Genomic DNA, 22,546 nt, shown 5'->3' with positions numbered 1-22,546 from the left:
TCCCAAGTTTCAGACTTTACATGAATGACATGAATGACATGAAGCGGTAAAAAAACATTTTGTGAGATGCCTGAGGTCTTTTCAGAGACCACAGGGCAGGTGTAAGCACTTCTGACTTCCTTTCTGAAAACATAGAGCTAATAATAATGATCAACAAAAAAACAAGATACTGCTGTTGGTTGGAAATTAGCATATCTGAACCAACTGAATTGCAGTGAAATGACTCACTTTTTTATTTTATTTTACAGAGAACGCTGAAGCTGAAAGTTCGAATAAAATCAGCAAAGTTACAACAATTGCAATTATTGTACCTTCGCTATGTTTCCTGATCTTTATATTAACTGCTGTGATCATTCTCAGAGGAGTCTGCAAACGACGTTCACAGTGAGCTTCCTCCAGTCATTCTTTTACATTATTTTATGCCATTGCTATTACAAATAAAGTGTTTTTTTTCTTTTTCTTTCTTTTTTACAGAGCAATCACCCAGCCTCCTAGAAGGTTGGTAAGTGTGGTAAGTTAGGAAGTTTCTTCGTTTTTTCCCCATTTATACACAATACTTAGACTTAGAAGGTCAAATAGATCTGCCACCTTTTCCAGCTCCACTAGCACAAGGACAGAAACCAACCAATACCACAATATCTGCATTCATGTTGTATTTAAGCTCCTTAAATATGATGTTTTTTTCCTCTTTTTTCCTTCTGCAGCGGGAGCCGAGACAACCCACTTATGAAAACCTGGATTTTGAAGGTCGCCAGCAATGTGGACAAATTCAGGTTCACCCTTATAAATACAGGGCTGAGTGATATGAATCGCACAGTAAAATAAGGCATAACTCTTTTAAACGATCATCCACTTTAAGCAGCTTTCTCCCTGAGTATGTTGTAATGAAGAGCACAATCTGTAATTGAAGATGCATTATTTTTTCTCTGGGTAACTGAACACCAGTCAGAATGTGACATCATCGATTTGTAATCATAAGTTGACAGTTGACAGTACATCCCTGTCAGTTTGTACAGGGTGTGTAAATCCTGAGCAAAATAGCTTTCTTGGAGCTCCTAAATGCACTGTTATTCACTCACTGGCTAATGTTTTTTAAATGAATTCAGTTTTATTTATACAAGTCCAAATCACACCCACATGTCATCTTAGGCTGCTTGTCTAGTAAGCTCAAGACGTTACAGTTTTACAGAGAGAACAAGTGCCCATTCATTATGCTCTCAGTGCTGCAGTTGCGAAAGTAAAACTTTAAACTTGACGCATTTGAACATGATAGGGTAGTTAGTGCGCTCATCTCTGATGCTGTCTCACAGTTTAATATAGGAGATGCAGAGAGAACCAGATCAAAGCGGAATTTATTTACTTAATTGAAGATTCTTGGTGATAAATAAGACTACACAAACCCTGATCACTGTTTTTGTTATCTGTGTATGCTTTCATTTCATAAATCAGACTTCAAGGCAAATAAGTTACAAGTATATTTATTGTTTTTCTCATCACCGGGTAAATGCAAATGCATGACAATGCAAAAAACATAGTTTATGCTGGTGTAACCTCACAGGCGATCTACCTTCTGTGGTTTTAGTACGATACGTCTCAACAGGTTACATATAGAAAATATTCTTTCATCAGAGATTGTATATCACTGTTAAAGCACACTGTAGCAACAACCCCAAAAAGTTTGACACTGTGTGAAATAAAAACAGAATGCAATTATTTTCCAATCTCATAAACTCACATTTTACTATTTCATGGGAAATATGAGCTCATTTTCAGTTTAATGGCTGCAGCATGTGTCAAAAAAGCAGGGATAGTAGCAACAGAAGACTAATACTAATTAGGTTAACTGTTTTCAGGCCATTAGAACCGATTTTAGAAAATACGACATCTACAAATTGTGGAACAGTTTCAGAATAATGTCCCTAAACATGAATCTGGAGAAATCTCTGCGCACATGTGACAAGGTGGAATATCAATAATTGATGCCTGTCATGATTCTGTCATGGAGGTCACTTCATCAGCTCAGGAACACAGTTTACTGTGCCATCCACAAATACATGGAAACCATACTGGCTGAACCAAAGAGGACCATCAGGCTCAGTACAGATGCCTGTATCTGTGATGGTAAAGTGTTGCATTAATTAGTGCTTATGGAACTGGCAGCTTGCATCTTTAAAAACGCTTTCAATGCTAGCCAGGTTAAAGGAAAGTCAACTTTATGACACTGCAGACTCTGACTTCAAGCTCACTAATGCATTAATGGCACTTTGTACTGCACTCATTTTGACTGTATTCTGAAGAGGAGAAACAGAGAGTCAATAAGATGGTACTAAGATCACATTTAAAGACTCTGCATGACTCAGTGGAACATATCTCACATCCTTCCCTTGTCTGTGGTCACTGGTGTGAAGTGGCGTCAATGCTTAAAAAAACAAAACAACCACAACTCACAACAGTGTTTGGTTTTTTTTTAGGTCAAGAAACTGTTTAATTCCAGGCACGGATGTAGGAGGTAATTTCCTGTGAAATTTTTTTCCAATCGTTTAAGAAATTCAACAATAAAATCTAAAAGTGCAAATAGTGCACTGCTAATGCAAGTAGCTTACTCAGTTCATCAGCTGGCAAAGTGAATGAAGAGAAAACTTAAAATTCATGATGAGGGCATTTTAAAAGAGAAGTGCAGTGCTTAAAAATGCTTCAAAAGACACTAACAGTACACATGAGCCAAGTTTAAACTCAGCAAACTCCTACTGGTTGGAGCTGCCCATGCTGGCAGTCCACACCTCTAATTTTAAAAAGGCTGTAATAAAAACAAGAATAGATAAGTCCTAAAGTAGAAAAAACTATCTCCCTCAGCCATATTAGGTTACTGGGGATTCAAAATTGCCCAAAGGTGTACATGTGAGTGTGAATGGCTTTCTGTCTCTATTTACTGTCTCTGCAGAAGACATTGTTGAACCCCTCTCCCCACAGCCCAACCTGTTTGGAATAAGTATTAACACATTGCTCCAGTGTTGTTTGTTGTTGTTGTTTTTTTGAATACGTACATTAATGTGTAGCACCTGTGCTTGTCAGTAGAAATGGCTCTGGTATAGACTACATCGATCAGGCATACATTATGACCACCTGCCTAATATTAATGTCTGCCTCTTTTTCTGGCTATAACAGTAAACAATTCCAATGCACTGTGGTATTCTGGAAACCTTTTATAGGTGAACCAGTCCTTACCAATTTATTTATAGGCAGTTGAGCAAAAGTAAGTCATCTGTTGGATCAAAACATGTGGGCCAGGCTTTGCTTCTCAATGGTGTAAAATGGCCTGTATTTGTATATGGCGCTTTACACTACAATCAAGTCCTTGGTGATGGCAAGCTGCATTGTAGCCACAGCTGCCCTGGGGCGCGCTGACAGAGGCGAGGCTGCCGGACACTGGGGCCACCGGGCCCACCACCAGTAGGCAACGGGTGAAGTGCCTTGCCCAAGGAGACAACAACCAAGACTGTCGGAGCTGGGGCTCGAACCGGCAACCTTCCGATTACAAGACGAACTGCCAACTCTTGAGCCACGATCGCCCCAATGTGTCAATGACCCTGTTGCTGGTTCACCACTGTTCCTTCCTTGAACCACTTCTAATGGATACTGACTATTGCAGACTGGGACCACCACACAAGAGCTGAGAGCTGGGTTACTGAGATGCTCTGATCCTGCTGCTTACCTGTCACAATGTTGCCCTTTTCAAACTTAATCAGAGCCTTGCCCATTTTTCCTCCTTTAAACACATATAATTTTAGGGCAAAATGTTCATTTGACCCCTAATATATCCCACTCAGTAAGACGTGACATGCTGATCAGCGTTATCAAAGCCATAACTTTTGGAAACTTTATTTACACAAACAAATTTTTGGGAGTCGTAATTGATAATTAAATTTCATGGAAACCCCACGTCAGACACATAAAAACCAAAATTTCCAGAAGCCTCGCAGTTTTGAACAAAGTGAAACAATTCCTTGATAAAGATGCACTTCGTACTCTGTACTGTACCCTGGTTCTTCCATATCTTACATATTGTGTGGAAGTGTGGGGAAATACATATAAAAATACAACTAATCCATTAGTCACAGTACAAAAACGAGCACTGCGTATTATTCACAAGGCTGGTTATCTAGATCATACTCACAAATTCTTTCTTCAGGCAAAGTTACTTAAATTCCAGGATCTGGTTAATTACAATACATCCATAATTTTGTATAAAGCTTTTACTAAACTTTTACCGGCAAATTTACAAACTAGATTGGAAATTCGAGAAAAGGTTTATAATGTGAGAGGCTTTGGAGAATTCAAATTACCCAGAACTCGAACAACCCGTAAAGGTTTTTGTGTGTCTGTATGTGCTGTGAAAATCTGGAACAGTCTGAGTTTACAATTGAAACAATGCAAAAATATTCATAGATTTAAATTTCTCTACAAACAGTTGGTCTGGTCACAGTATACTCAATGATGGTTTTTAGTGTGCTCTGTAATGTCTGTTCTCTTACCATTGCTGGTATGGATTCCAAGAGAGGGAAAAAAAATAAAAAAAAATAAAGAAGAGTGTGCGTATGTATGTATATATACGTGCATGTGTGTGTAGATATATATGTATGTATGTATATGTATGTGTGTTTGTTACTTGTAGTTATTACTGCCTGTTACCTGTGGTAATGCAATTTAAAATTTATATATTCTGTATTCAGTTATGAAGGCTCTAATTGTTGTTTGCGAGCTGCCGTTTAGATGCTTGTATGTACCCGGGGCTGTTGATGGGTCTGTATGCAATGATGGGCGTAGCTGCGGGAAGTTTATTGTTTTTTTTGTTGATGAGTGAGTATAGGGGTGGGATTTAATAAGTTTTCTTCGTCCCACTCCTTTTTCAGGCAATTTTTGTTGTTTGTTTTGTGCATTTTATGTTCAGTATAGGTATTTGTTGTGCCTGAAAATGAACAAATAAATGAAATGAAATGAATTTTGTACAGAAAAATAGAATGTGAGTGTTGAGTGTATAAAACAATGAAATAAAAGGAAATAAAAATGAATAAGAAAAACTTCTTCATTTAAAATCAAATTAACACAAGGGGAAAAGTCACTTACTCAATGCATTTGGTCCCTGCTGTGCCTCTGACTCAGTCCTCATGTCTGGATCAATCATTCCTGATCAATCATGTGTTAACCTAACTTCCTAAATACTCCCACAACGTTGTGGATTTCTCATAGACGCTTTGGGAAAATGAAGCCTATTTTGTTAATCTATGACAGAAAATCCTTAATATAGACAATGTGTGTATGGTATGCTCATTGTGATTCGTGGTTGATAAATTGTTAGCCAGTGAGTGCGCAGTTTCGCAGTTGTTTGCTGTCACATCTTTTTTTTTTTTTTAAACCAACATTGTAATTGTGGAAACATTTTTTGAGGCTTGAGAACGGACATCATAAACCTGCGGGTGATGTCACAGAAGCTACGCCAATCTTTAATATCATATATGGGAACAGGTCTCGGTGACTTCATAGCTGGTTATGGCCATATATGGAATAAATACATCTTTAGAACATCAGAAATCAATAATGTGCAATTCAGGTAATGGGAAATTCTTATATTTTTCTCTTTTTCAAAAGATTTAGAGCTATCATGAATTGTTTTAAAGCTAGCAGACATCTAAAGTGCGAATAACTGTAAAAAAAAAAAGAAGATATAACTTTTAGTTTACTCAGTGGTCATTCATTGTCAGCGTTGCTGTGAATGAATATCTGTCATGGTCCTGGGTCGGTGACCCAGCGCTTTAAGTTTATTATTATCATTTTCCAATTTATTATCATGATTATTATTGTTGTTTGAGTTCTAACGTGTTATATTGGGTCTGCCTCTGAGTCTGCGTCTGTAGCTGTCTGTCTATGGTGTCACCCCTTCTGTTTGTGAATCTGTCTGTTTAGTTCAATGTCTTGTCTGGTTCCATGTGTCTGAGTTTCCTGTTTTATTGTGAAGGTCTGTGTCGTATGTGAGTGTGCTCAGTTTACGTTTCCCCTGTCTCGTCAGCTGTGATTTCTCCCAGGTGGTGTTCCCCTCCTGTCTCTCATCCCTTGATTACTGCTATCTGTGTATTTAAGCCCTGTGTTTCTTTGTGTCAGTGTTGTGTTGGTACCTCAACTAGCTGTGTTTCTTTCTGCTTCTATGTTCCTAGTGTTTAGTCTCCTGCGTCAGTTTAGTATTTCTTTTCCAGTGTTTCAGTCCTTGGTTCCTCTGTTCTGACTTTTGGTTTTCTTTTGGTGAGTTTAGTTTGTACGAGGTTTTTTCCCAGCAATAAAGCTGCGCTTTAAGTTTCACTTCCGTGTCTGAGTTCTGCATTTGGGTCCACCACTCCTGCTTGCCTGCCACACAGCGATTCATGACAATATCACCCCCACAACATCCAGCCAATCAAGAAAAGCGAATTACTCACTTGGCCAGCGACCAAAGTCATTCACTTCCTGTATGGAAACCACTCTAATATAAGTACTTGGGTAAGGTTGAATCTTTTGCATACATGCTATAGCTGGTCTACTGTATAATTACGATGATTATTATATATACACTTTAATTGTTTTTGTGGCCTACAACGTGTTAAAGGTCTGTTATAGAGATAAGGACCAAACAGCATATGACTCAATACTGGTAAGAAAAATGTTGCTATTTCTGTTGTTACTGCATTAGGTTTACACAGGAGGTGATCGTTCTTACTGGAATTATAGGTTATCTGTTTGCAATGAGACGTATTTAAATTCTTCTACTGTTCTTCAGTTTCGTGTAATTATAACCCTGAAGGTAAAAAGTCTTCACATGCTTAGAAGTTTTGTTATGGTATGTTTTGCGCTAAAGTGTTTATTGCGTTGTTGCTGATTCACTGTACAAGACATTCTTGATAATCACATGTATTACATGAATTCTCAGTTTACAAATATCGACATTCACCTGTTATATTAGAGGTGGCTACTTTAAAAATGTTATGTTTCTAAATGGATCTTTCTTTCAAGTGGGGATGGAAAACCTTTTCAAGATACCTGGACATCAATCGGACATTGACTCTAATATGTTGCTTTCTCCTGTATTTTTCTTGCAAGCAGGTATTATCATTTCTGTGATGAGGAATTATAAGTTATGTTTCTCTTTCTAATTAAGAGGTTTATTGTAAAAACAACAAACACCATAAAAACAATAAAAAAAGACATTTGGAGGATGTTGTGGCTTATTGTTAGCAAACGTGCTTGTTTAGTTCAGTCAGTGCAGCTTAACTCAGGACAAAATTTTGTGGATGCATCTTTATTTCCACAGTGTTTTATTTTTTATCCCTTCAGAAGGTAGCAGCACTTCCTGGATGGTCGGGAGCACAGTGACCCTGCACTGTACCAGTAACACAATCAGTGACCTCCTTCAACTGACATGGAGAAGGAATGGGACTCCGCTGTTTAGTTTCAGGCCACGGAAAACCTCAAACAGCAGCTCTGTCACCTTAAGCAGGTCTCCTGCTGCTGCCACCCTGAATCTGACCATGTCCACCTTAGAAAGCCAATCATATGCACTAATCATAGAGAGAGCCCAGAAAAGTCACACAGGAAACTACACTTGTGAAACAACCACAGACTTTGGAGTCTTTGAACAGAAATGGGAGCTCGTCATTACAGGTGAGTTTATCAACTTTTGAAGTTTTCAGATTACAAAAACCAAACAAATTATTACTGTCACAACATTTATCATAACTGAATGTGGGGATGGGTAGGCCCCATAAACAGGAAAAAGGCTGGAAACAATGGGACTTTCCATACATAGAGCTTATCTCTCACGTCCATCTCTCTCTCTCTTTCTCTTTGTTTCTTTGGTATCAAAGATAAGTCTATCTAAAAAAATATTCCATGTGATTATCAAAAGTTAAGCTTCCAGAGCAGGCTGGGGAGAGTTGAGATTCCCTTAATATACTCGTCTACCTCTATATGTTACACCTGAACACTTTTGGTTACAGTGGCTTTTGCTTTCCTGTTTTGTATACAGAGCAGAGACACTGTGGGTACATGAGTACTTCTTAAATGCAAAGCTCCCAAGCTTCAAACTTTGACATGACGCACAATTACAATAAGTTACATTTTATAAGAGCCAGAAGTCTTTTGCTTTTAACATTTAAGTGAAATTAACTGAGTATTAAAACTGCAGTCAAATGAGTTCCTTTACTATTTACAGAGAAAGCTGGGAATGCATTGAAAATCCATATTGCTGCAATTATTGTACCTTGCGTGTGTTTCCTGATCTTTATAATTAGTGCTTTGACCTTTCTGAGGCAAACTCTGCAAAAAACAGCCAGAGTAAGTTGACTCTAGTCATTCTTTTGCAAAATGTAATGCTAATCGCATGACACTGAAACGAACTCTTTCATCTCAACATTTCAACAAAACTCTTTCTATTTTTTTCACAGAAATATCACCCAGTCTCCGACTGTGACATTGGTAACTAGAATAATTTTTGTACTTTCTGCTGAGAAGTTAGATTGTCTTTGTAGACAATTTGCAAATTTATATTTGAAAGATCAAGCAGATCTGCCATCCTCTCCACTTTAGACAATACTGAAGATCTGGATATGCAGCTAAACTCTGATATAGAAAATATAGAAAATCAGTACCACCACATACGATATACCTATTTATGTTAAATTTACTGTTAACTGTTTTGTATTTAATTTAGTTTAATTTTAGTGGGAGTTTTTAACTTTTGAAGTTATTTTGACCTGCGAGACCGTATGTGTATCATTGAGCTACATTGTTTTACCATGTTTTGCTCTGCTGTAACACATTTTGTCTTATTTTGATTCCGTTTGTGCCAATTTTTTTGCAGCAAAAACATATTTATGAAAACCCCCTGGAATTCGAAGCTCGCCGACAACGTTTACAAATCCAGGTTCTCCCCTACACAAAGAGTACTGAGGCGATAAGAATCACACATAGTAAATAAAATTAATAAATTAAAATGAAAAAAATTCATAAATAATTACTTGTACTGTAATGAAGAGCACATTGTGTACTTAACCTCCATTAATTTTTTTTTTTCTTGCTGACTGGACACTTACTATAATGCGACCTCATCAATGTGTGAATACGTTCACACATCTGTTTACAAATCTCTGTAAAATAAACAGCAGGTAAACTGGAGCAGGAACCTGCACTTTCTTCTCTAAATGCACTGTCCTTTACTCACTGGCTAATGTTTTACAATCACAATCTACATTTTGTCATTTTAGGCTGCTTGTTTAATAATTTTAAGACTTTGCAACTTTATAAAGAATAAACAACAATTTAATCAAGCAAATGGCAGCAATGAGAAGAAGAATGACATCTTACAGAACAAGATTCAGGTTCTGTGTCTGTCTTTTAAAAGCTGAGAAGCCAAAACAGTTTTTCAGCTTTTATTTTACTGGCCATGGATTTTTTTTTCCATTAAGGAATAGAAACAATGGGTCCAAAAATTTCCTCTGCTGAGGAAACTGTGGAGTCAGGTGATAACGTCCAGACTCAGACATACAGTTACATGCAAAAATGATAGCAGAGGAAAGGTTCCAAGTTCCTAATAGCATTTATTTCATATATAAAAGGGCAATAGGAGCCATGCAAATTCAATTCCAAATGAAAACATGAACAATTTTTTTTTCTTTTCTTCTCTCTCTCTCTCTCTCCTTCTCTCTCTCTCTCTCTCTCTCTCTCTTTTACTGAAAACAAAGAAAGCAAATATTAGGTTGTTAAAAATTGCAGTGTCTGCATGTAATGCAGCATGCCTGTCATGCCTGTTAGTCTGTTGGTTGGCCATTACTCTGCTACACCTAGTCATGAATTTGTATCACAATTTCTGCCAAAATCAGTACTTAAACACATTAGTAATGTTAGAACTGCTATTATTTTGCACATAACTGTAAGTAGCCTACTTACATGTGTCTTTTTTCTCTTCTTAATAAAAAAGCATTTTTAAATATCATATTTGTCTCCTCCCTTACTGAAAAAATGTAGGTATCAGAACACTAAATTTATTGCCCTTCCAAGTCATTGAATTCAGATATTCCAATCACTTCCATGACTATAGGTGTTTAAAATAAACCACCTAAGTATTCAGACTGAAATGGAAACAAAACACGCATTAAGAGGGTCTAATGCCTGTGTCTCAATCTTGCAGTCCATGTCACCCCTACTTGCGGCCCGCATAATGACGTGAAGAAATGTTTTTTTTATTATTCAAAAAAATATGAAGCATGTAAATATAATAATAACCACTGCAGCTAAAAAGAGTGCCCGACGAGCCCAGTTGTAAGTAAGCTATTAAAACTCAACTGTACAGTGTGTTCGTGTTTTCCTCCAAAACAATAAGTTCCGTTGGAGCAGCCGTTCAACGTCTCTCTCTGGTTCTTGCTAGCGAACTTGACCCAGACAACAAAGTAAAGCCATTTTCAGCTACGAGCCCAACACGGAACCCGACGTATTAGCCAGAGGTCCCTTTACTAACGGTTCGGAGCCGCTGACTTGTTTATATATGCGTACAAAATCTTTTTCTATACGAGATTGCTGCAAAAAGTGCAGCCTTACCTAATATCCACCCTACTATTAACTCATTTTATATTACGATTTAAACATCTAGTTGGTATTGGTATGGAGAGTAGCCTTTAATAGTAATAAATCACACAGCAATAGTAGATTCATGTAGTTGTAAAAAGCTTGATAATATATTTAGTCCAAAGTATTGAGAATACGTTGCTCTCATTGAGTACCGTAATGGAATACGTTACAAAATACGTTTTGGGGCATGTATTCTGTAATCTGTAGTGGAATACATTTTTAAAGTAACCTTCCCAACACTGCTGGTAACAGGTATTGCGAAGGTCGTTATCAACATACTCTCTTAAACCAGGCGGTCCCTCCATAGTTAAAGGCATTTAGGTCAAAGAAGAACCCCATATGTAATCCACAACACCTTCTAATTGACCAAAGCTAGACTGGGAAATTATTCCTGTAATCAGATGAATTACAGAATTTTTACATTTTCCACAGTTGTGTAAGCATTTGTAAAGTTGATCACGTCATTAAGTCCTAACGGGTCAGTGACAATACTGCCTGTGGTAAAGAAAACACCATACGTTTATGATTATATAACTATAAGCTACTGTATTCTACTTTCATAATGGACCCAACCGGCTAGTTCAGAGAGGGAACTAATTTTCCCTAGGCAGAGATTTCTTGGGAGAGGGTGGGTTTCTCAACGACATGATTTCTGACACCCCAAAGTGGGTGGGTCACCTCTGTGAATTACAAACCTCATAGGCAGCCATCTTTAAGTACACCCATCTCAAAGCTGGCTAGTCAGCGGGTTAGTCCCTTATGAGTAACATAGGGCATTGTTGGGGCTTGTTACTTACAGCAAAAAAAAGGAATGTATTACACATTCTCATTACTTTTCTTAAAGGTAATGCAGTGCATTATGCAATTACTTGTTTGCAAAGTATCACTGCTTCTTAACATATCTTGTTATTACTTTCTTATTAAGGATGTTATTGCACCAAACACATTATAAAAGTGACAAAAAATTGTGAATTTTTTGGAAGTGTCAAGAAGAGCAAAGGTGTTTTTTGTTTTGTTTTGTTTATCTGTCCTATGCCCACCTGTCCTGCAGGATGATTTAAGAGTGCAAAAAAGAACGCATTAAGAAAAATGACTTTGGGCCTTTTTGTGTGACACTGGCCTGGGCTAAGTAATGCTATTGAAATTGTTGATGAGTGCCTATGGTGGCAGGGATGTATTGTTTAGCATCCATAAGGTGTCAGTGATGTTCACCAAATGTAGCACCTTCAAGGATTGACGTAGGCATATGTAGAGTTATAAAACAGGCTTTATTCTGGTCTTGACATCTCATGAGAACTGTTCACGGACCAAAAAAATAAAACAAAAACATCACATCAAAATGTGCTCTTGTACTTAGTGTCAATCAATCAAAAGTCCTTAATTACAGAAAATAAAACATTTAAAAATACACAAACCCCGTGAGCTGACATCCAGGAGGGGCTAAATAGTCCGTTGTGGTTCTTATTGCCTTATTCTCCATCTTCTTTCTCACTTATTTCTTCTCTTTCTCTAACGTTAAACACTACTTCTCCATGTGTGGAGCTATCCGTGAGCTGCAGCATGCAGACACCATGTACGCTAGCAAAAGTGGCTGGGTGGAGACCCAAACTGCAAACAACTGTACCCTACACAGTTTACCACCAGAGGTGCAAAGAACAAAATCCGGACATACAGCTTAACAAAACATCAAATACAAAAGACCGTTACACCAAATATCGCACTCTTCAAATTGTGTTAAAGAAGCCACAGAATGGACAGCCATGAGGTCCAGGAATGCATTGTGACTTCAGTGTCAACTCAGGGCATGCATTCAAGTTCTTCCCGAAGCTCCAGGGACTGGTGGGATCATAATAACAGTGCAGGTCACTTCCAGCTCACAGCTCATCTTGAACTTTGGGCTTGTTGTGCAGTCTCGACCTGCAGACCTCACTCCTCAGATTTGCCCACAGCAGGCCCTCTTAGACTCAGTCTTGGTGTTTAGTTACATAATTTATTATTTTATAATCCTGTTTCCTTGTTCCTTATTTTCATTATACTTTCCCATGTCTTGTTATCAGATTTAATTCAACTGTGTGTAGTTCCACTGGTATCTCCACTCTGCCCTGATCTCTTGTTTATTCAAACCATAAAGCCGTTGTTTTGTTCGTTGGTCCGTACTGACTGTTTGGCTGCGTGTGTATTTTCCTCCATGCTTTCAATGGATTTTTGGACTTGCAGATTGGTATTGTTCTACAACATAAATAAAGATTTGTTTAATGGTATTAATTAGTTCATCTCGGTCTCTGGTTCGGTCCATACATTCCTCAACAACATGACTGCATCAATGTCTTTATGCCAGTGTGCCTGAGGGTTTTTCCTAAGAATTGTCAGGACTGGGTGATACCAGTCAATCCACTCTCATGAGCTACAACAAAGAGACTATGTGTCTCATGCTTCACTAGTAGTTACTGGAAAAGCAGTTGCAAAAGACATGGAAGGAGATCAGTGACCCAGGCCAAGCCAGAGTCAGCCTTTGAAAAAAGTATTTCACCCACACTTGGAGAGGGGCAGTGTGGAGGTGAACTAAAATCCCTTAGTGCAGATGAGTCAGATATGATAACATTTGCACAGGTATGCCAGATCTTTCATGTTGGTTCAAGGATCAGCAGAGGTTTTTTTTTCCAACACCCATTTCTAGCAAATGGCAAAGTTAAATTGGAGTGTATTATGAGTCAGAAGGCTGAATGTTTACTTACAGTGTGTGGAGTGTTATAGGTGAACTAATAGAACAATGGTGGTCTTAGCTGTTTTGGAAAGCAGGCCGTTTGATTTGACTCTTATTGTCTACGGAGTTCCTGTCTTAGTGGAGTTAGGCCAGTGCATTAACCCTTTAAAGCCAAGTGCATCATATCTGATACATGTGTTTCTGTGAGTTTTTGAGACTTCTACATCATCAGCGTGATGTTTTTTACCCTCAAAAAATGATATAGATTGCATGACACATTTTTAATGACTAAATTACAAAAATCTTAAAGCTCGTATTTACTCGTAATTAAAACTCGTATTAAAAAACTCGTATATGCACATTAAGATTTGATGTATTTTCATTTATGTTTTGTCTAAAGGTTCAACAACACTCCATTATCAAAATATTAAAGATTTCTGGCAGTTATTTCAGGGTTCAGGATTTAAAACGGTTAAACTCAGTGTTGGCTTGAATGTCCTTAAGGACATAACTGATGTTGTGAAAAACACTGATGACTACTGCAAGCTAGTGACTAAGAGCATTGCTGGTTATTATGTCATCCACCACCAGACTGAGGTTTTCTGATGAGATAATCACTGTGAAGTCGCACCGTACTGTCAATCAATCAGCAACATTTGCCTCAACGTGTTTTATATTTTAAGTTGAAGACCTTAAAATCACTCAGAGAAACAGAAAAAACCCACCCCATTATCTACAGTGTAGCATTAAAGTTTGCTTTCAGCTTGTGATAAAAAGTGGTTGTCTACCAAAGGACATTTCTAATATTCTGTGTATTTTCTATGTGTAATACCTTTGATTAGATTGGTAAATAGACTTTACTGAACACGATTAATGAAGGGGTTATATAAAATATATAAAAGGGCTTATTGTACCTATATAATAATCAATCCAGTCCCTTTTTACCACTTAAATTATCTTGATAAAATATTTGTTGTTACATTATATTTGTTTCAATTTCTACTCCCCTCTCTCTGGAAAGAGTTTTTTTTCAGTGATAAATAAAGGATATGAAAAAGCCACTTGTGACAAGGATGTTCTTTCTGGGTCTTTCGCTCATGAGAGATATGTTCAGCCTATGTTTGACAGATTGTAGGCCAAGTCATTTACAACTGTGTAAACACAAGCAATCCTTTTGGGGCAAATATCAGAAATCCCCTTTTGGCGGATGACTCATCTTTACTACACTGTGGTAGTGTCATTCTGTTTACTTTCTGTGTTTACCCATAACTCTCATCCCAGATTTGATTCCTGCTCTCCTTCCTCCTCTTCTTCAAGTCTTTCCACCATCTTTGACACTTTCCCTCTGTAACAGTGGGATTGTTGTGAATTGTTGTTGTTGCTGCACTAACTGTTACTGAGGGAACACCAGAAAGACCCAGTTTGTGTGTCTCTCACAAGTCAATTTTTCAAACTTGGTCATTCTGTTTTGTATAAAGAGTGTTCAGTTATTCAGTCTCTCCTTGTTGTTGTGTGTGTGTGTGTGTGTGTGTGTGTGTGTGTGTGTGTGTGTGTGTGTGTGTGTGTGTGTGTGTGTGTGTTTTAAACCAACATGGCGATGGTAGAAATGTTCATCTTGAGGAGTCAAAACATCAGCAAACAGTGGGTGACATCACACTATTTTTTATACCGTCTATGGGCACAGACCTTGGTGACCTCACAGCTGGTTATGTCCACGGATCACCCAAGACCGGAGGGGGGGGAGGCGCACCAGCACCGCCGGCAGAAGAAAGCCCAGCAGAGGATGTACGTCCTGAGGCAGCTGAAGAAATTCAACCTGCCAACACGGACGATGATGCAATTCTACACTGCAATCATCGAGTCCATCCTCACCTCCTCCATCAACGTGTGGTACGCTGGAGCCACTATCAGGGACAAACAGAGACTGCAGCGTGTTGTGCGCTCTGCTGAGAAGGTGATTGGCTGCAGACTCCCATCTCTGCAGGACCTGTACACCTCCAGGACACTGGGGCGTGCAGCTCGGATCACAGCTGACCCTTCTCACCCTGGACACAGTCTGTTTGACCTGCTCCCCTCAGGCAGGAGACTCCAGTCCATTTGCACCAGAACCTCTCGCCATAAGAACAGTTTCTTCCCCTCTGCTGTTGGACACATGAACAATAACCGTATGACTGTTCCCACCACTAACACATGACCCTACACTGTGTTCACTGCATCATTCCATGTTTGGCACTGATCACCACCTGCACTCATGTATATATCTATCTACTACTTTCCTATGGCACCTGCAGCAGTGGGCAAGAGGGTAGGTCCATGCTGTTTCTTCAGTATACTTTAGAGGGGGCCCCTTCAAACCTGATAACCCTCAGGTTTGAACCATTGTTTGTTTACTTGCACTGCTCTAACTGAAGCCTCGTCGTCTCGTCTCTCTATATACTGTACTGTATATAGCGGAGATGACAATAAAGTTTAGTTTGACTTCAGCAGCAAGCAGGTGCACCGAGGGCTCTCGCGCTCACTTTTTGCGTATAGAAATTCGAAAAAACATCGGTACAAATTATAAGTCTGTATCATAATGTCTGGTGTTTTCGTGTTTGTTGGTTTGTTTTTATTTTGCGAGTTGGTTAGATTCCGCTCCAGCCGGTCAGAGAATCCCCCGCCGGGCCGCCCTCTCCTCCCTGTGCCGCAAGAAGCAGGCGCACCTCGCAAACGGAGGGCGCCCTTACTCCCAGCAAATGGGCCATTTCCAATATGCGCGGGCAGCAGGAGTACGAGCAATTTTTTTATTTTTATTTTTTGCCGATGCCCGTGATGCCGCCCCGGGCAACCGCCCGTGTTGCCCGTATCAAAAAACGCTACTGGACTTAGCTGTGCAGTTTGTCCAAATCTTTTTGAAATTGTTTGATTTTTTTGCTGCTGTTGTGTCATTCAGATGTTTCTCTGTTTTATTTTCTTGTGTTCTATCAAAGGAGAACAAAAGTAAGAGACACAGAGACTCGAACATCTCGAATTGGACTCTCCCTCTTTAGGAATTCACCTCATGCCCAAACGAGAGGTTAGACTTTGTTGGAGAGCAGTTACTTTAAATTAGTGGTTAAGTTACCCTATGGCCAAATTAAAGAGCGCATGAGTGATGCAGCACCCAGTACATTACAACCAGTTCAACCACTTGATGTTAAAAACGTATCTTAGCTTGTAGTTCTTTCCAAATAACAAATTTGTCTCACTTGCTTTTCCTACCTCAGATCTTGTCAGTAATGATGGGAAGTCTTTTCTCTTTTCAGAGAGCCGGCTCTTGTGGCATGACTCCCAAAGAAGAGCCGGCTCTTTTGGCTCCCAAATGGCTTTCGCTCATGACATATCACTACTTTTAACCGGATTATTCGTCCAGAATTGCTGTGCGTTGCTGACCTACAACAGACAAGAGCTTCTGGACATCCGGACTCACAACTCCAACAGTTTTATCGCCGATCTCCGACTCATCCCAGAGATCTCCAGAACACCGGAGGCTGCCCACTCTCCCCGGCCGGGCGGAAGTGCACGCAGACGGCGCCGAGATCATAAACAAAGGCGAGGTAGGCGCGGAGGGCTACGGGCTAAGCTAAAGCTAACACCACACCGGCTGCCTTTACCCAGTATTTTTCTCGCCAATGTCCGTTCTCTGGCAAACAAAATGGATGAGATACGGCTCTCCATCACTAACAACAGACGGATTATGGACTCAAATGTCATGTTTTTCACCGAAACATGGCTGAACAACAGCTGCCCGGACAATGCTATCGAGTTAGCAGGACACCACACACACCGAGCCGACAGGCTAGCAGATGACTCCGGCAAGACCAGAGGTGGAGGTTTGTGCATTTATATTAACAATGCTTGGTGCATGAACTCCACTACTACTGAGAGTCACTGCTCACCTAATGCGGAGTTTTTAATGGTCAAATGCAGACCTTATTATCTCCCCAGAGAACTCACTTCGATCATACTCACTGCCGTGTATATACCCCCCGACGCTAATGCTAGGTTGGCCATGAAAGAACTTTCTGCAGCCATTAACAAACACCAGAATAAACACCCCGAGGCTGCTTTTATTGTTGCTGGCGACTTCAACCACACCAACTTAAAGACAGTCCTCCCCAGATTCCACCAACATGTCTCCTGCCACACCAGAGGAGACAAGACTTTAGACCATGTGTATTCCAACCTGGCTGGAGCCTACAAAGCCACACCCCTCCCCCACATTGGACAATCGGACCATCTCTCCCTGTTCGTCACACCTAGGTATTCACCACTCATCCAACGTGTGAAACCTGCTGTGAGGACAATTAAAGTGTGGCCAGAGGGGACAGGCGCAGTGCTCCAGGACAGATTTAAAAACACAGACTGGAATATGTTCACCCACACAGACCTGGACCAGTACGCCTCATCTGTACTGGATTACATCTCCGAAACCACAGACAGTGTCACCACCCAGAAACGGATCACCATGTACCCCAACCAGAAGCCTTGGATGAACCGGGATGTTCGTCTCCTCCTGAAGGCCCGCAACACTGCCTTTAGGTCAGGAGATGCACACGCCTACAGCACAGCCAGGGCTAATCTAAAGAAGGGCATCAAAAAAGCCAAACACCATTACAAAAAGAAGGTAGAAGAACACTTCTCCAACTCCAACCCCCGACGCATGTGGCAAGGACTCCAGACCATTACAGACTACAGGACCACCAAACCCTCCCCCGCATCCTCTGATGTCTCCTTCCTCAACGAGCTCAACAACTTTTATGCTCGTTTTGAGCGAGGGAACCCCACAACCACAACCAAAGCAGACATGACGCCAGACCACCAACCTCTGACTCTCTCCCCCACCGATGTAGGAGCGGTGCTGAGCAGGATCAATGTCCACAAGGCTGCAGGCCCTGATGGCATCCCCGGGCGTGTTCTCAGAGCGTGTTCTGGGGAGCTTGCAGGAGTGCTCACAGACATATTCAATCTGTCCTTGGCCCACGCTGTGGTACCGGCCTGCTTCAAATCCACCTCCATCGTCCCGATACCCAAAAACTCCAACCCATCTTGCCTCAATGACTACCGCCCAGTAGCACTCACCCCCATCATCACTAAGTGCTTAGAGCAACTGGTCCTAGCACACTTCAAATCCTGTCTCCCCCCCACCCTGGACCCCCACCAATTCGCATACCGCCAGAACAGGAGCACAGAGGATGCAGTCTCCATCGCACTGCACTCTGTCCTCTCACACCTGGACAACAACAACACCTACGCCAGAATGCTGTTTATAGACTTCAGTTCAGCATTCAATACAATCCACCCCTCACAACTCATCAGGAAACTGACAGACCTGGGCATCAGTTCCCTCATCTGCAAATGGTTACTGGACTTCCTGACCAACCGCCCCCAACATGTCCGGCTGGATAACCGCTGCTCATCTACAATCACGATGAACACCGGTGTACCACAAGGCTGTGTGATGAGCCCTTTCCTCTACTCCCTCTTCACCCACGACTGCAGACCTGCTGATGGTTCCAACACCATCATTAAGTTTGCAGATGACACCACGGTGATTGGCCTCATCAGTGACAACGATGAGGCCGCCTACAGGGAGGAGGTGGATCGTCTGGCTGAGTGGTGCGACAGAAACAACCTACTGCTTAACACCGAGAAGACCAAGGAGCTCATCGTGGACTACAGGAGGAATGCTGACCCACATCCACCCATCCACATTAAGGGGACGGCTGTGGAGCGTGTGAGCAGCTTCAAGTTCCTGGGAGTCCACATCTCCGAGGATCTCACCTGGACGACCAACTGCTCCAAGCTGGTCAAGAAGGCTCACCAGCGCCTCTTCTTCTTGAGGACTCTGAGGAAGAACCACCTGTCCTCAGACATCCTGGTGAACTTCTATCGTTGCACCATCGAGAGCATCTTGACCAACTGTATAACAGTCTGGTATGGGAACTGCTCTGCCTCGGACCGGAAGGCGTTGCAGAGGGTCGTGAAAACTGCCCAGCGCATCGCCGGAGCACCACTTCCTGCCATAAAAGACATCTACAGGAAGCGGTGTCTGAAAAGGGCTGGGAAAATCATCAAAGACCCCAGTCACCCATCACATGGACTCTTCACCCTCCTGCCCTCTGGGAGGCGCCACAGGAGCCTCCGGACTAAGACCACCAGGTACCGGAACAGCTTCTTCCCCACAGCTGTCAGACTCCTGAACTCTGCCTCCTGACATCTGACCCACGTTAAACTCATGGACTGAACATACACACACACAACTGTACCCTCAAACACACAATAATAACATGGACTGAACCACCACTCACAACCACTAGCACTTTATATACCTCTGTAGAAACTATCTACACCCTCACTTATCTTAACTGCACTACTATATAGCTCTGTGTAAATAATCATTCTGTACATTCGATAATCTTTAATCCTACGACTGTTTACAACTTGCATAGTTCCCATTTCTGTATAGCTGTATATCTCAGATTCTGTAAAGTTATTTATTTCATATTCTGTATAGTTTTTCATATTTATATCCTGTTCATATCCTGTACATAGCTTGTACTCACTACAGCCTGTACATACTTATAGTTATAGAATATTCACAACATACTTCATACCGTGTACATTATAACATACCATAATAGACCCATTTCTGTAATATACTCACATATCTATATTATTGCTAATATATATTGTAATGTCTGTGAAGGTTCTCAGTCATCCAGGTCATCGTAGTCAAAGGAGCTTGCAAAGAAAAGCGTCTGGACTTCTTTAAGTTGCTTGAAGACGTTTCACCTGCCTCTTAGAGGCAGAGAAAAGAAGACCAGACACCAGCGAGGGAGGATAAGAAGGACAGACGCAACAACATTGTCATCCCCTATGTAGCCGGTGTATCAGAGAAACTCAGGAGAGTTTTCTCCAAGCATGACATCCCAGTGTATTTCAGACCCAGCAACACACTCAGACAAAAACTGGTTCACCCGAAAGACAAAACACCAAAACACAGACTTAACAATGTGGTGTATGCTGTACAGTGCAGCGAGGAATGCTCAGACCTCTACATTGGAGAGACCAAACAGCCACTTCACAAGCGCATGGCACAACACAGAAGAGCCACCTCCACAGGACAAGACTCAGCAGTCCATCTGCATCTTAAGGATAAAGGACACTCTTTCGAGGATGCCAATGTTCACATTTTGGACAGAGAGGACAGATGGTTTGAAAGAGGAGTGAAAGAAGCCATCTATGTCCACTGTGAGCGACCATCTTTGAACAGAGGCGGGGGTTTACGACACCAACTCTCTGCCATCTATAATCCAGTTTTGAGATCCCTTCCCAGACGCCTTAACGCCCACTCACATCCTGGGCCATCTGACCTCAGGAATTCGCATGATAAGGTGGGGCCAGGTTTCACAATGAACACACCCGAAACTCTGGCTGATTTGGACCCAGCCCAGTTTCACACCTTGGCTCAGGCGACTAGAGGATCATCAGGGGGTCCTTTTGTCCCTCTGTGGGGGGTTACTCCCACTAGGTTTATATCTGGGACTCTCCACCATTTGACCTTAGAACTGAAGAAGCTTCTCGGATGAGAGGTGAAACGTCTTCAAGCAACTTAAAGAAGTCCAGACGCTTTTCTTTGCAAGCTCCTTTGACTATATATTGTAATATATCTATATCACTAAAGCACTTCTGGGTGGATGCAAACTGCATTTCGTTGCCCTGTACCTGTGCATGTGCAATGACAATAAAGTTGAATTCTATTCTATTCTATTCTACTTGTCAGTACATGAAAGTTTTTGAATGTTTTAGAGACAGGTGATGCATGATGTTTAAGTACAGATGACTCAAGTACTGAGTCATCTGTTTGAGTAATATATTATCTGTATTTGAGCTTTTGCTGGTGTTGTGTCATTCAGATGTGATTCTGTTTTCTTTTCCTTGGACTTCTATCAAAGAAAACAAATAAAAACCTGAAACTCTACACACAAAAAATGACTCTCCCTATGGAGGTATTCCAGCAATGCCCAGATAAAAGGTTAGACATCCACTACTTGTCCTAGCCTGTCAATGGTTCTTTTCATAGTCATAGTTAATCCCATTTATTTTTGTACCTTTGAGCAAGGTTTGAATGCAAACTATAAATTGAATAGAATTGATTCACCTTTGAATAGCACTTCAATTAGCCATGTATTATGAAAAGGAAGTTCACCTGAGTTACACATCTTCCGGCTGTAAAACTAGATGGTCTGCTCACAGACCTGCAGCTTGATTGTCATTTTCCTGAGAACACCAGAATTGGTAGGTCTGTAACTGACACCTGAACCATGCAGTGGGGCCTGGGTTAGGCAACAGGCAATTCCTGGGTGACAAAAGCACTGATTTTGTTAATGCTCCCTAACCTTCACTCTTTAATGTTTTGAATTGTTGTTTGTAGATATTGTGTATTGTTTATTTCTTCTTTTCTGGCTGATATGTTGTGTGTTTTGCATTGCTGCGTTTGAGAGACACCATCGACCAGAACCAAATTCCTTGTATGTGTTTCCACATATACTTGGCCAATAAATTTGATTTTGATTCTGTGCATTTGACACCACCAAACGGTCCACATAGTCTGGTAGAAGTTTAAAGGACACTACCCACCATCTCATCAGAAGCATGTCTTATCTCATCCTACCAGTAGAGAGTGAGAGTTAAAACTAGAAAAATAAAACCAGTCAGTCTTGTTGGGGGTCGTCGTGTTGCCTCTCCGGTGGAATTGTTGCCACTTTTATTTTAACCAAAGCAGGTGAAGTAGATTAACAGCGGTTCATGCTTCCTAACTGGACAGATTGATATGTCTGAAGTTTGGCTGACTTTGTGTTATACACTATTCTTCAGTCCCTTTCTTTTATTTATTTATTTGGTCTGAAACAGTGTATTTTCATCTGAATGAATGATGATGAGTGATGGGAAATGTTTAGTAATATGAATGAACTGAAACGTTTCACATGATCTATTACATGCTATAACATTTAGGGATCTTTTTTAATTTTATTTAATTGTTAAACATTGTGTAGAGGGGAAAGCAGTGCTGGAAACATAGAGAAAGCAAATCTATGGCTATGTTGTACTGTAATTTGCATACATTAGTACCCCCCCCCATAACTTTTTAACAATTTGAACAAAGTTCAAATG

The 22,546-nt window shown here is 40.7% G+C and overlaps 3 long non-coding RNA genes across 3 annotated transcripts; all 3 read left to right on the top strand.

The window, feature by feature from the left end:
• The first annotated feature begins 148 nt into the window (after window positions 1-148).
• On the top strand, window positions 149-1,493 carry LOC120717513. The gene is made up of 3 exons (XR_005692216.1): window positions 149-384; window positions 475-511; window positions 705-1,493. It is a non-coding gene; the product is annotated as an uncharacterized LOC120717513 (long non-coding RNA).
• Window positions 1,494-8,337: 6,844 nt separating this feature from the next.
• Window positions 8,338-8,974, top strand: LOC120717517. The gene is made up of 3 exons (XR_005692221.1): window positions 8,338-8,358; window positions 8,469-8,499; window positions 8,885-8,974. It is a non-coding gene; the product is annotated as an uncharacterized LOC120717517 (long non-coding RNA).
• Window positions 8,975-10,313: 1,339 nt separating this feature from the next.
• On the top strand, window positions 10,314-20,290 carry LOC120717519. The gene is made up of 3 exons (XR_005692223.1): window positions 10,314-10,568; window positions 13,366-13,372; window positions 20,280-20,290. It is a non-coding gene; the product is annotated as an uncharacterized LOC120717519 (long non-coding RNA).
• The last annotated feature ends 2,256 nt before the right edge of the window (window positions 20,291-22,546 follow it).

This window comes from Simochromis diagramma, unplaced genomic scaffold (assembly GCF_900408965.1).
Source record: "Simochromis diagramma unplaced genomic scaffold, fSimDia1.1 OVJJ01000501.1, whole genome shotgun sequence".
Classification (NCBI taxonomy): domain Eukaryota; kingdom Metazoa; phylum Chordata; class Actinopteri; order Cichliformes; family Cichlidae; genus Simochromis; species Simochromis diagramma.
The sequence above is the reverse complement of the archived record's forward strand: the minus strand, read 5'-3'. Positions and strand labels throughout refer to the sequence as shown.